Source organism: Petaurus breviceps, unplaced genomic scaffold, assembly GCF_028583685.1.
Source record: "Petaurus breviceps papuanus isolate PSGF00001 unplaced genomic scaffold, PetGlider_PUasm1.0 174, whole genome shotgun sequence".
NCBI classification, from domain to species: domain Eukaryota; kingdom Metazoa; phylum Chordata; class Mammalia; order Diprotodontia; family Petauridae; genus Petaurus; species Petaurus breviceps.
The window spans coordinates 40493157-40503788 of NW_027185761.1; the positions used below are offsets into that span (position 1 = coordinate 40493157).

Here is a 10632-nt window from a genome sequence, read left to right on the forward strand (position 1 = left end):
AAAGGGTGCTCAAAGGGAAAAAATTAATGTTGAGCTTGGAAGAACAGGCTGAAACCAGATCATGAAAACCCTTTAAATACCAGGGTGGTTTGTATATTAATTAGAGGTGATGGGAAACCTCGAGGTTTATTGAGTCAGGGAGTGATTGATAGACCTGTGCTTTAGAAAGATCTCCTTAAGCTATGTGAGGGATGGACTAGAGAGGGGAGGGAGAACTGAGGTCACATCCTTTCTATGGTGGCCTTGACGGTTTCATCTTTGTAAAATCTTGCCTTTGGGCTCCTGGTCAGAGTGCTGCTTTGAAGCTTTGCCCTCTCTCCTGTGTGCCAGTTGGACCCTTGGATGCCCCTCTTTGGGTGCAAACAGGAGGCATGTCTGGTTGGGCTCAGGTGGAGCTCCTAAGAAGCATACGCTGGGAGGTGGTAGATCCAGTTGGTTTGTGGTTGGCCCTCCTACTTCTCTGGCCTTTCAGAATGCCTGGTGAAACCCTATTCCACCTCTCTGAAGTCTGACTGTAAATCCTTTCTGACACAAAAGAAATGGGGGAAAGGGGAGGGGTCTTCAAGAAGGAAAAGCATATGGTGGCAATGAACTTGGGAGATTTAGACTCTGTCCGAACTTGGGTCTGTAACCTCATCAGGCCAGCCAAGTTTCAAACACATTCAGGGGCTTAACGCAGTTGTAACACAGTGTGATTTCCCAAACTTGGTACTGAATTGTGTTTAGAAATCACGCTGTGGAATATATTGGGGGTGGGGGTATGTGTGCTCTGAGTGATATTTATTTTTGAAAGTTTTGTGCCAAGAGGAAAAAAAAAATCTGCTAGCAGTGCCTGGAGAACCACAGGCAGTCTGAAGGGAAGAGGAAGTTTTTCTTTAAATCAAGCCTACATCTGTCTCTCTGCAGCTTTGACTGTTCTGAGTTTTGCCCCCTGGGGCCAAACCGAATGTAGCTAATTTCTCTTCCAGGTGAAAGCCCTTCAGTTACTTGAAGACAACTCTTGTGTGTTCTTTGAAGCTTCCCCCTTTCCAGGCTGAATATGCCCATTTCCTTCCAGTGATCTTCATAGACCATGGAGCTGAGGCCCTTCTTCACTCCAGAGAGATCCTCTGAACTCCTCCTCCTCATTGTTATTGTTATTTTGGTCCAGAGCTGTGTTTCACTGGTTTAAGGGATTCCTAGCAAAGAAAGTCCCTCTCCCAAGGTACTTTAAATCTTAGGATGTTGGCTGGGCCACCAAAGGGTTATGTGACTTGTCCAGTTTAAATGACAGTATGTGCCCCCACATCTTCCTAATTCTGAGGTTGGCTTTCTAGGTCCTCTACTGTGCTGCCTCAGTTTACCAACATCGCTTCCTTAAATGTGGAGCCCAGAACTGAACATGATACTTCCCAGCCTGACTAGGGAGGGCAGGGTACATTATAACCTAACGCCTTAGTCCTGGATGCCAGTCAGACTTTTCTTAAGGCCTATGATGTCACCCCATCCCCCTTCTAAATAATAAACCTAGTGGCTCCCTATTGCCTTTGACTCAAATATAAACTACTCTGTCTGGAACTTAAAAGCAGCAAGGTGGCACAGTACATAGAGCACTGGGCCTGGAATCAGAAAGACATCTTCCTGAGTTCAAATCTGATCTCATATACTATCAATTTGTGTGACCCTGGGCAAGTCACTTAACCCTGTTTGCCTCAGTTTCCACATCTATAAAATGAACTGAAGAAGGAAATGGCAAACTACTCCAGTATTGTTGCCAAGAAAACCCCAGATGGGGTCACAAAGAGTGGGACATGACTGAAATGACTGGACAACAACTGGAATTCAAAAGTTTTTATTACCTGGCTTCAACTTACCATTTCAGATGTTAATTTTTCACTTGACTCCCTTTTCATACATAGTCCCTTTTTCCTGACTCCCCTCTCTGCTGTCAGTCCCTCAAGCTCTTGCCTGGGGAATCAACAGAAAGTCTGAAGTGACTGTCAGCCAACCTTGAACATGACAGGGACGAATAGAGTTACAACCAGGCCCTGGTCCCATTGTTATCCTCAGGCACAGGGAGATCCAGCATATGCCTGTCAATCATGGTATTGCTGGGGAAAAGAGGAATTTTTTTGTAAAAAGCCTTGCTATGCCTTGGACGGTTGTAAAAACTTGAGGGAGGTCAAGATGATGTGGGAGAAAATGTTGAGGTAGGAGAATGAGACTTTTGGGATCTTAGGGACCATAGAGTCTGACTCCTTCATTTTACAGATGAGGAAACTGAGTCACAAAGAATTAAAGTGGTTTCCCCAGTCATATAAGGCAACAGAAAACAAGCATTTATTAAGAGGAGAAAGAGAGATCTGCAGAGCTAGATAAAGTCACAGAAGACATCTTGACTGGTCCCCAGGCAATCAGTGAGAGATGCAACCAGAATGATCTGTCACAAACTATTTGTTGTTAAAAAACCAACCAACCAACCTAGAGAAAAGATGCTTAGCTGATTAGCATAAGATAAACAGTTTGTGTTTGGAGAAGGTGGAGGCAGGGGAGATGTGTTGAGGAAAAAAAAGATCTCATTGGGATGGAATTTATTTGCTTGGTATTATCTGAGTCCTTGAGAAGTTGAAGGGCTTGAGGGTTAGAGGACTTGCTTTGGAATCAGGAACACCTGGGTTCAAGTCCCGGTTCTGACAAATGCTGACTGTGAGAACCTGGTCAGACCATTTAACTAATTAAGGTCCCAGCATTTTGTAAGATGATAAGGAAAAGACTGAGCTCCCAGATGGAGGGGGTGTCCACACCAGGTATTCCCTGATGATGAAATAACAGATCTAGACAAAAGAATTAGAGACCATGAAACTCTTGGAGAGGCAGCATGCTCAACTAACTGAGCACCGAACTCAGGGACAGGAAGGGACAGGAAGTGACAGGTTACATTCCCCCTCAAACACTTAGTCGATGTGTGTCCCTGGGCAAATGACTCTTTGGGTTCAGAATCCTCATCTGTAAAACAAGTCGATTGAATTCAACACCTTCTCAAGTCCCTTTTAGCTCCTAACTCTATGTCTCCATAGTATACCCATTAACATATATGTTGCCTAAATAGGTAGCTCAGTGCACAGAACTCTGGATTTGGAGTCAGGAAAATGTGAGTTCAAATCTGGCCTCAATCACTTATAAGTTGTGTGACCTTAAGTAAGTCATTTAACCCATTTTGCCTCATTTTCCTCCTCTGTAAAATGGGGATAATGATAGCACTTAATTCCCAGGGTTATTGTGGTGATCTGAGGAGATAGTAATTGTAAAGCTCTTAGCATAGTGCCTGGCATATAATAAGTGCTAGATGCTAGTGGTTATTTTTATTAGTTACTGCTGTTATCTGGTCTCTGACATGCCTAAGCTGTGTGACTCTGGGAAAGCCACTTACGCCCTGTTTACTTCGATTCCCTTAACTGCAAAATAGCAATAATAATAGTACCTGCTTCACAGGGTTGTTGAAATGAAATAGTATTTGTCAAGTGCTTTGCAAACCTTAACGTGACTTCATATGTATATGTATGTATATATATATACATATATATATAACAACAACAATATATAGATCTACAGTCAAATCAATATTAAAATAAACAATTCTGCATATTTAGAAATAGTCGAAATTGTTGATTTGTTATAAGCCTTTATTCAGGAGCCCTCTGCTACATATCTTGGGCTGTGCCTAGGGACATGTGGCTGTGACCGAGAGAATTTGGAGGTGGAAGTCTTCGGTCCAGTTCCTGGATCTTCAATCCCACCTCTCCAGACCTCAGTTTCCTCACCTCTAACATGAGATTAGATGAGCCGATCTCTGGGATCCCCTTCATCTTCCTTTGCTGTTCAATTACTTTCTCAGCACCTCAATCTCTCTCCATGTAAAAAAGGGTAATGGGCATCCACCCAGCTCTTCTGATCTATTAAAGCAGCAGACAGGTAAAGGGGGAAGGGGAGTGGCAAGTGAGAGGAGAGGTGAGACCTCTAGAGGAAAACTTCTAGGCAATATCAACCCAGTGAGCATACCAGCTACTTCCTGGGGAGAGAGGCTCAAGGGAAAATCTTTTCATTCTTGCTGCTCTTGTCTAAGGTTGAGAAGCCCATGCAAAGGAAGAAGCCGTCCAGAAGACGAAATTAGCAGACACCTTGAGTTAGTCCCTCCCTGAACACTAGGCTGCTTGTTTGTTTGTTTTTGGTTTAGGTCTGTGGTTTTCTAGGCGTGGGAAACTCCCTCCATTGATGCAAATCTGTTGCTCATCTCTATCTTAGACACTCATGCTTGGTCACCCAGCTAGTAAGAGACAGAAGTTAAACCCAGGCTTCCTAGACTTTAAGACAGTTAATGTACTCACTATGGCATGTTTCCTTTATTAAGAAAGCAAAAAAAAAAAATCAGTCTTGATTAATCTCCATCCTGGAGAAAAGATGAGAAAGTATGCCTTCCCCACTGGAGAGGTGGGAAATAGAATGGAAATGGAATATTGTGTACACTGTCAGACAACACATCACTCAGTTTTGCTGAGCTTTTTTTGGTTGTTATTTTTAGGATAGGTTCACTGTATAGTTTCTATCTGCATAATTGTGGTATAAATTCAAAAGGTCTTTTTAAGGAAAAATAAACATGTAAATACACATAAAACACATGTGTACGTCTGTGTTTCCCTATGTTCACAATTGCACATAGAAACACACATGTAGTTTTTGGACAACAGAAGCCTAGCAATTCCTCTTCTGCAGACAATGAGCTAAGCCCATCTAACCACCTGAGCACACATGCTAATCTCTCCTCCTGACATCGTCTGAAAGTGCCCTCTATTTCCCACTCATTACAACAGGGAAGGAGCCAAGGTGTGTAATGAGTCAGAGATGTGTAACTCTAACCTCCATCTGCTGAAGCCGTTCTCTTGCTCTCATCCGTCAGTTGGCATCCGCTTCCTGATTGCTGGTCTTGAGCAGGGAGAGCTGAAGGAGAAAGATCCTTTCAGAGCCCTGTCTCCATGGTTATTACTATGCATGATCATCTTTCCAAGTTCCTGGTGAAAATCAGCGGTAGGTTTGACTGGGATGTTTCTGTCCTTGGAGAAAACAATCTCACTGCTGCCATGCAGCAGGAGACCTCTGGGTTGCCTTATATAATCAATCTGCTATGTACAATGCTGTTCTCCCCAATGTATTTAGAAAATGATTTGCAGCCCCCAAGACCCTGCATTAAAATGAATGCTATGTGAGTACCAAACCCACTCTGAAGATATGAATAAATGGCACCACTCCCCTTTGTCAGCACACATCTTAGTACTCACTGACCAACTCCAGCAGGATGTGCTTTTTCCAAGGTGGGGGTAGGGATGGGTTGAGCCTTCGGGGCCGACATCCCTTGTGGCCTCATGTGCACAATTGCAAACAGTCTGTTGGGTGCAGGGTGCAGGGTGTGGGGACAGAGTGCAGTGAAGTTAATTGGTCTCCTGGGGATTGATTTTGGCACCCTAACCTCATTAGCCCCTATTCAGCTCTGAGCAGAGCAGCCCAGAGATGGATGGGTGTGACTGAAGAGAGAAGCTAGTTCATTGGTTTCATTGTACAAAGCTTCTTGTGGGCCATCCGTCTCTCTAACTGCTTACTATTAGGTTGGCATCTTGCATGCATCAAGCATCTGTCTGCTTTTCTCCACTCACACAGCCACCTCTCTAGTTCAGGCCTTGCTACCTCTCACCTGAATACGTACAATCGCCCCTTAATTAATTGTCCTCCTTTGCTTATCCTCAACTACTCTCCATAGAGTGGTCTGGATGACTTTCCTAAGGTGTGCTTGTGACCATGACCCTCCTCTTCTCGAGGAGTGGTTCCCGTTTACCCCTAGGATGCAGCCTTCTGAGCCAGGTATTCAAAGAAATCTTACTCCATTCACATATGTGACAAGTTCACATATGAAGCCTCTCTCTCCAGCCTTATTTCATAGTGTTCCCTTTCACCCATTCTCCATGCACCCTGTCTAGCCAAACAGACTGACCACCTGTGGTGTGAATTGGTCATTCCATTTCCTAGCTCCTTGCCTTTAGTAAGATTGTCCGGAATGCCTGGAATGCCTTTTCCCCAAACTTTAAAACAAGAATCTTTGTTTTCCTTCTTGCCTTAACTCAGGTACAGCTTCCTAAGGGAAGCCTTTCCTGAACCCCTTGTTCAGGAGTGGGGAACCTGTGGCCTTGAGGCCACGTGGGGCCCTCTAGGTTCTCAGTGTGAGGCCACAGATTCCCCACCTCTGATCTAGTTGTCAGCTTCTCCTCCTCCCCAAATAATCATAAATACTCTTATCTGCTAAACCCTCCAGCAGAATGTACGTTTCTGGAGAGCTGGTGATGATTTTTCCCACCTTTGTATCTTTGGTTCTTAACATACATAATTATTAAATTATTAAAAAATGTTCAATGATGGACTGCATTAATGAATGAAATGCTGCTCTTTTGAAGACAGTAATAGTGGTATCATGGGGTGAGGGATGGGAACAGAAGCAGCCTGTATGTGGAGGAGGCCGGGGAGCCTTCTGGAAAGGCACGGCCATGGCTAATGGACATGAACATGGAAGGGACATGAGCAGATGCTACATAGTCTGCTGGTTCCAGTCTGCTAGTCATGTGACACCAGGGAGATTCTTTGATTAGCCATGGAGCCAGAACTGGGTTGCATCTGAGAAGGTACTAGTCATCCAGCGTTCTCTCTCTCCTCCTCCTCCCCCTCCTCCTCCCCTTCCTCCTTCTCCTCCTTCTTCTTCACTTCCTCTCTCTGTCTCTGTCTCTGTCTCTGTCTCTCTCTCTCTGTCTCTCTCTGTCTCTGTCTCTCTCTCTCTGTCTCTCTCTCTGTCTCTGTCTCTGTCTCTGTCTCTCTCTGTCTCTCTGTCTCTGTCTCTGTCTCTCTCTCTCTCTCTCTGTCTCTCTGTCTCTGTCTCTGTCTCTGTCTCTGTCTCTGTCTCTCTGTCTCTCTCTCTCTGTCTCTCTCTCTCTCTCTCTCTCTCTCTCTCTCTCTCTCTGTCTCTCTCTCTGTCTGTCTCTCTGTCTGTCTCTCTCTGTCTGTCTCTCTCTGTCTGTCTCTGTCTGTCTCTGTCTCTCTCTCTCTCTCTCTCTCTGTCTCTGTCTCTGTCTCTCTCTCTCTCTCTCTCTCTCTCTCTCTCTCTCTCTGTCTCTGTCTCTCTGTCTCTCTCTCTCTGTCTCTCTCTCTGGCATAGGCTCTTCTGAACTTGCATTGGAAGATGGATGATGAGGACCTCCTGGTTGAGGAGGGTCCTCAGGCCTATTCTCATTTGAGCAGGCAAGTGGCCAGAAGTGCATACACCGCTTTTCTAAGTGACTTGTTTTCTTTTCTTCCTTGCTTCTATGGAGATGACTGCAGTCTCACTTTGTGAGATTCCAAAGTTCAGGGAGCAGAGTCTATGTTGAGTTTTTATGGCCAGTCAGTTCACCATCAAGACCCCAAGAAATAATTTTCATGATCCAGCCCAGTAGTAACTGAGACATGGACTCATCTAGCTTCTTTGCTAAATTTGGAAGTGAATGAGGTGGGACCAGTGCTGTGTACAAGAGTTTATTCACCCCAAGAACTGAAGTGAAGTAGAAGAGGGTGTGCTCCCCAGGTGCTGAGGGGGTGAATGTTGGCACTTCTGTTCTTGCTCTGTCTTGGAAGTAAAAGCTAATTGATGTTATTCGATGAGAGGAGAGGAGAGGAGGGGAGGGGAGGGGAGGAAAAACAGGGGAGGGGAGAGGAGAGAGGGGAGGAGTCATCCTGGAAGACCATCACAATAGGTGACTTAAAATACTCTAAGTTCATCCAGATGGGTGCACACCAGAATAAGGGTTCAAGCCCACAGCACTGGAAAAGGGACACCTCCTTGCCTTTTGGTGATACTTCAACAGTCTGAAGGGGAGGGGGAGGCCAGCATCATTGCTACACTGCTAGAGTGTTTCGTAGTCACAAAACAGCTTCAACTGTGTTATTTGACCCTCTCAGAATCTGGTTTGTTTACATATAGAGGTGGTGTGATATAAAGACTACTGGGCTGGGAATCTGGAGGGATATTGGATTGAATCCCTCTGACATTAGTCTTTTGATCAAGGGCAATTCACAAAACTTTTCTGAGCCTCAGTTTTCTCACCCATAAAAACAGGCATACGAATACCAGCTATATCTCCTTCACTGGGCTGGTGAGAAATGAAGCCACTGGCGTTGGCCTGGGTGCCCTTCTTAAATAGAGGCTCTGGGAGGAACTCTCTGCTCTCTGATAAGAGGGTCCTCAGGGCAGAAGATGCTGATGAAGTGTGAGTTCCAGGGCTGCTGGGGTCTTACAAAATGGAGAACTTTCTGGAGCATGATAAAGAAGTCCAAAGGAGGCCAGCTGGATGGAAAACTCACAGAGCAAGGGAGGGTTTTTTTGGATTAAAACAGGTATATATGATATGTATTCATATACATATATGTATGTTCATCTCAATTTAGTCATTTTTCAGTCATGTCTAACTCTTGGTGACCCTGTTTAGGGTTTTGTTGGCAAAAATAGTGGAATGGCTTGTCATTTCCTTCTCCAACTCATTTTACAGATGAGGAAACTGAGGCAAACAGAGTTAAGTGTTTAAGTTAAGAGTTAAGTTAAGATCATCCAGCTAGGAAGTGGCTGATTTGAACTCAGGAAGATGAGTCTTCCTGACTCCAGGCCTGGTGCTCTCTCCACTGAGCCTCCTAATTGTCCCTACATGTATATGCATATGTATATTTATACATTCATTCATTTGTTTATTTGTTGCTCTGTTTCCAATTCCTGATCTCCCAGGGGAAGAAAAGATTCCACATTCTACTAGCTCATTCCAAAACAATTCTTGAGATACCATCACACAGTTGTGAGATTGGCTGGAAGCAGCAGTGATCCTCTTCCTCTTTGCCTAGCAAAGGACAGGCCTGCCAAGGATGTTTTAGGATAGGGACTTGCCTTCCCTTCCCAGATTCACAAGTTCTCAGAGCTGAAAGGGACCCCAATGGCATCTGTTCCAATTTATGCCCAAAGGAATTCCACCTATAACAGACTCCACACTGGTTGGTTCAACCTTGTTTTAAGACAACCAGCATGGCAGAATTTAGTCCCTCTTAAGGTAGCACATTCCATTTCTATGTGGGCATCATTGGGCAGCTAGGTGGTACCAAGTGCACAGAGCTCCAGACTTGGAGTTAGGAAGACCTGAGTTCAAATCCAGTTTCAGATACAGACACTGTGTGACCCAGGGCAAGTCACTGAACCTTGTTTGCCTCAGTTTCCTCATCTGTAAAATGAGCTGGAGAAGGAAAGGGAAGATTGCTTCAGTATCTTTGCCAAGGAAACCCCAAATAGGGTCACAAAGAGTGGGACAGGATTGAAAAACAACTGAATAATAAAAATTGTTGGAAAGCATCTCTTGACTTTAAGCCTAAATGTGCCTCTTTCTAACTTTTATCCTTCAGGTAGTTGAAGACAACTACTTGTTCATTGCTGATTTTCCTCTTCTTCAGATCCTTGTATGATATAGACTTAAGGCCCTTCACAGGTCTAGTTGTTATCCTCTGGAATCTTCCCAGATTCTCAATGTCCAAAGCAGTGCCCAGTGCTGAACACCATGCTTCCTCCACTCCCTCCAGCTGTGACCTGACCAGGGCAAAATAAAACTCGGCCCCCTCTCTGCACCTCTCCCCCTCCCCGTGGGATTTATCAAGCATCACCCATCACAGACAGATGAGCAAACTGTGGATCCAGAGAAAGGACGGGGCCTGCCCAAGGTCACCCAGATAATAAGTAGAAAAAACACAATTGAAAGCCAAGACGTCTCACTTTGGATCCTGCTCTCACTCCAGCGTCCCACTAGCCCCATCAAATCTCAGCCAGATTTGATTCCTACTGCTCAGGAGAGCCTGATTGGGAGATTAGAGTCTCAAGGATCTCACCTTTTGGATTAGAAACCTGGCCTGAGGCTGCCTCTCCCTTTGCTTCCTTTTTTCAATTAACTGGTCAGCCCATCCTAATTATAGTGCATGTATTTTTTTTTAAACGACCATACTCAATTTATAGCCTAATTAGCCTTACCTTGTTTGTTTAATGGAGCTTAGATAATGGTTCTAGTGATCTTGATGAAACATTACAGAGAGATTATACTTTTCACTTTGTGATTTGTTATTTTCATATTAATGTTGTATAACCTCAGGTTTCTAATCCTGAAGTCATGAGTTTAATTGATATGAAACTTGCCATGGCCTGCAGTGTGCACTCAGTCGGGCTGATGCAGCTTGAAGGAGTGTGGTTAAATAAAGCTCAGATCAAGGGGTATGTACAAAGCGGCCGGGACCCAAGAGTGGCCTGGACCCCAAAGGGTGTGCCTAAAGCAGGTGATTCGACTAACTTAATTATGCTGCCATCTTGGTACAATTAAATACAGAGTAAACACACTCTACACATTTTTGTCATAGCCTTGGATTGTTTTTTTTATTAAATTTTATTTTATTTTATTTATATATAATATAAATAAATAAATAAATAAATATTTAATAAATAAATAAATAAAATAAATAAATAAATAAATAAATAAATAAATAATAAATAATAAATAAATAAAAAAT

General features: G+C 43.9%; 1 long non-coding RNA gene across 1 annotated transcript in view; it reads right to left on the reverse strand.

Annotated features, from left to right (window-relative positions):
- Positions 1-3641: 3641 nt before the first annotated feature.
- LOC138158433 (uncharacterized) overlaps positions 3642-10632 on the reverse strand; it is a 23773-nt gene continuing 16782 nt past the window's right edge. Inside the window, exons 2-3 of the long non-coding RNA XR_011167640.1 lie at positions 4894-4974; positions 3642-3932 (exon numbers count right to left, since the gene is read on the reverse strand). This is a non-coding gene — a long non-coding RNA (uncharacterized lncRNA). The remainder of the gene's footprint in view (positions 3933-4893; positions 4975-10632) is intronic.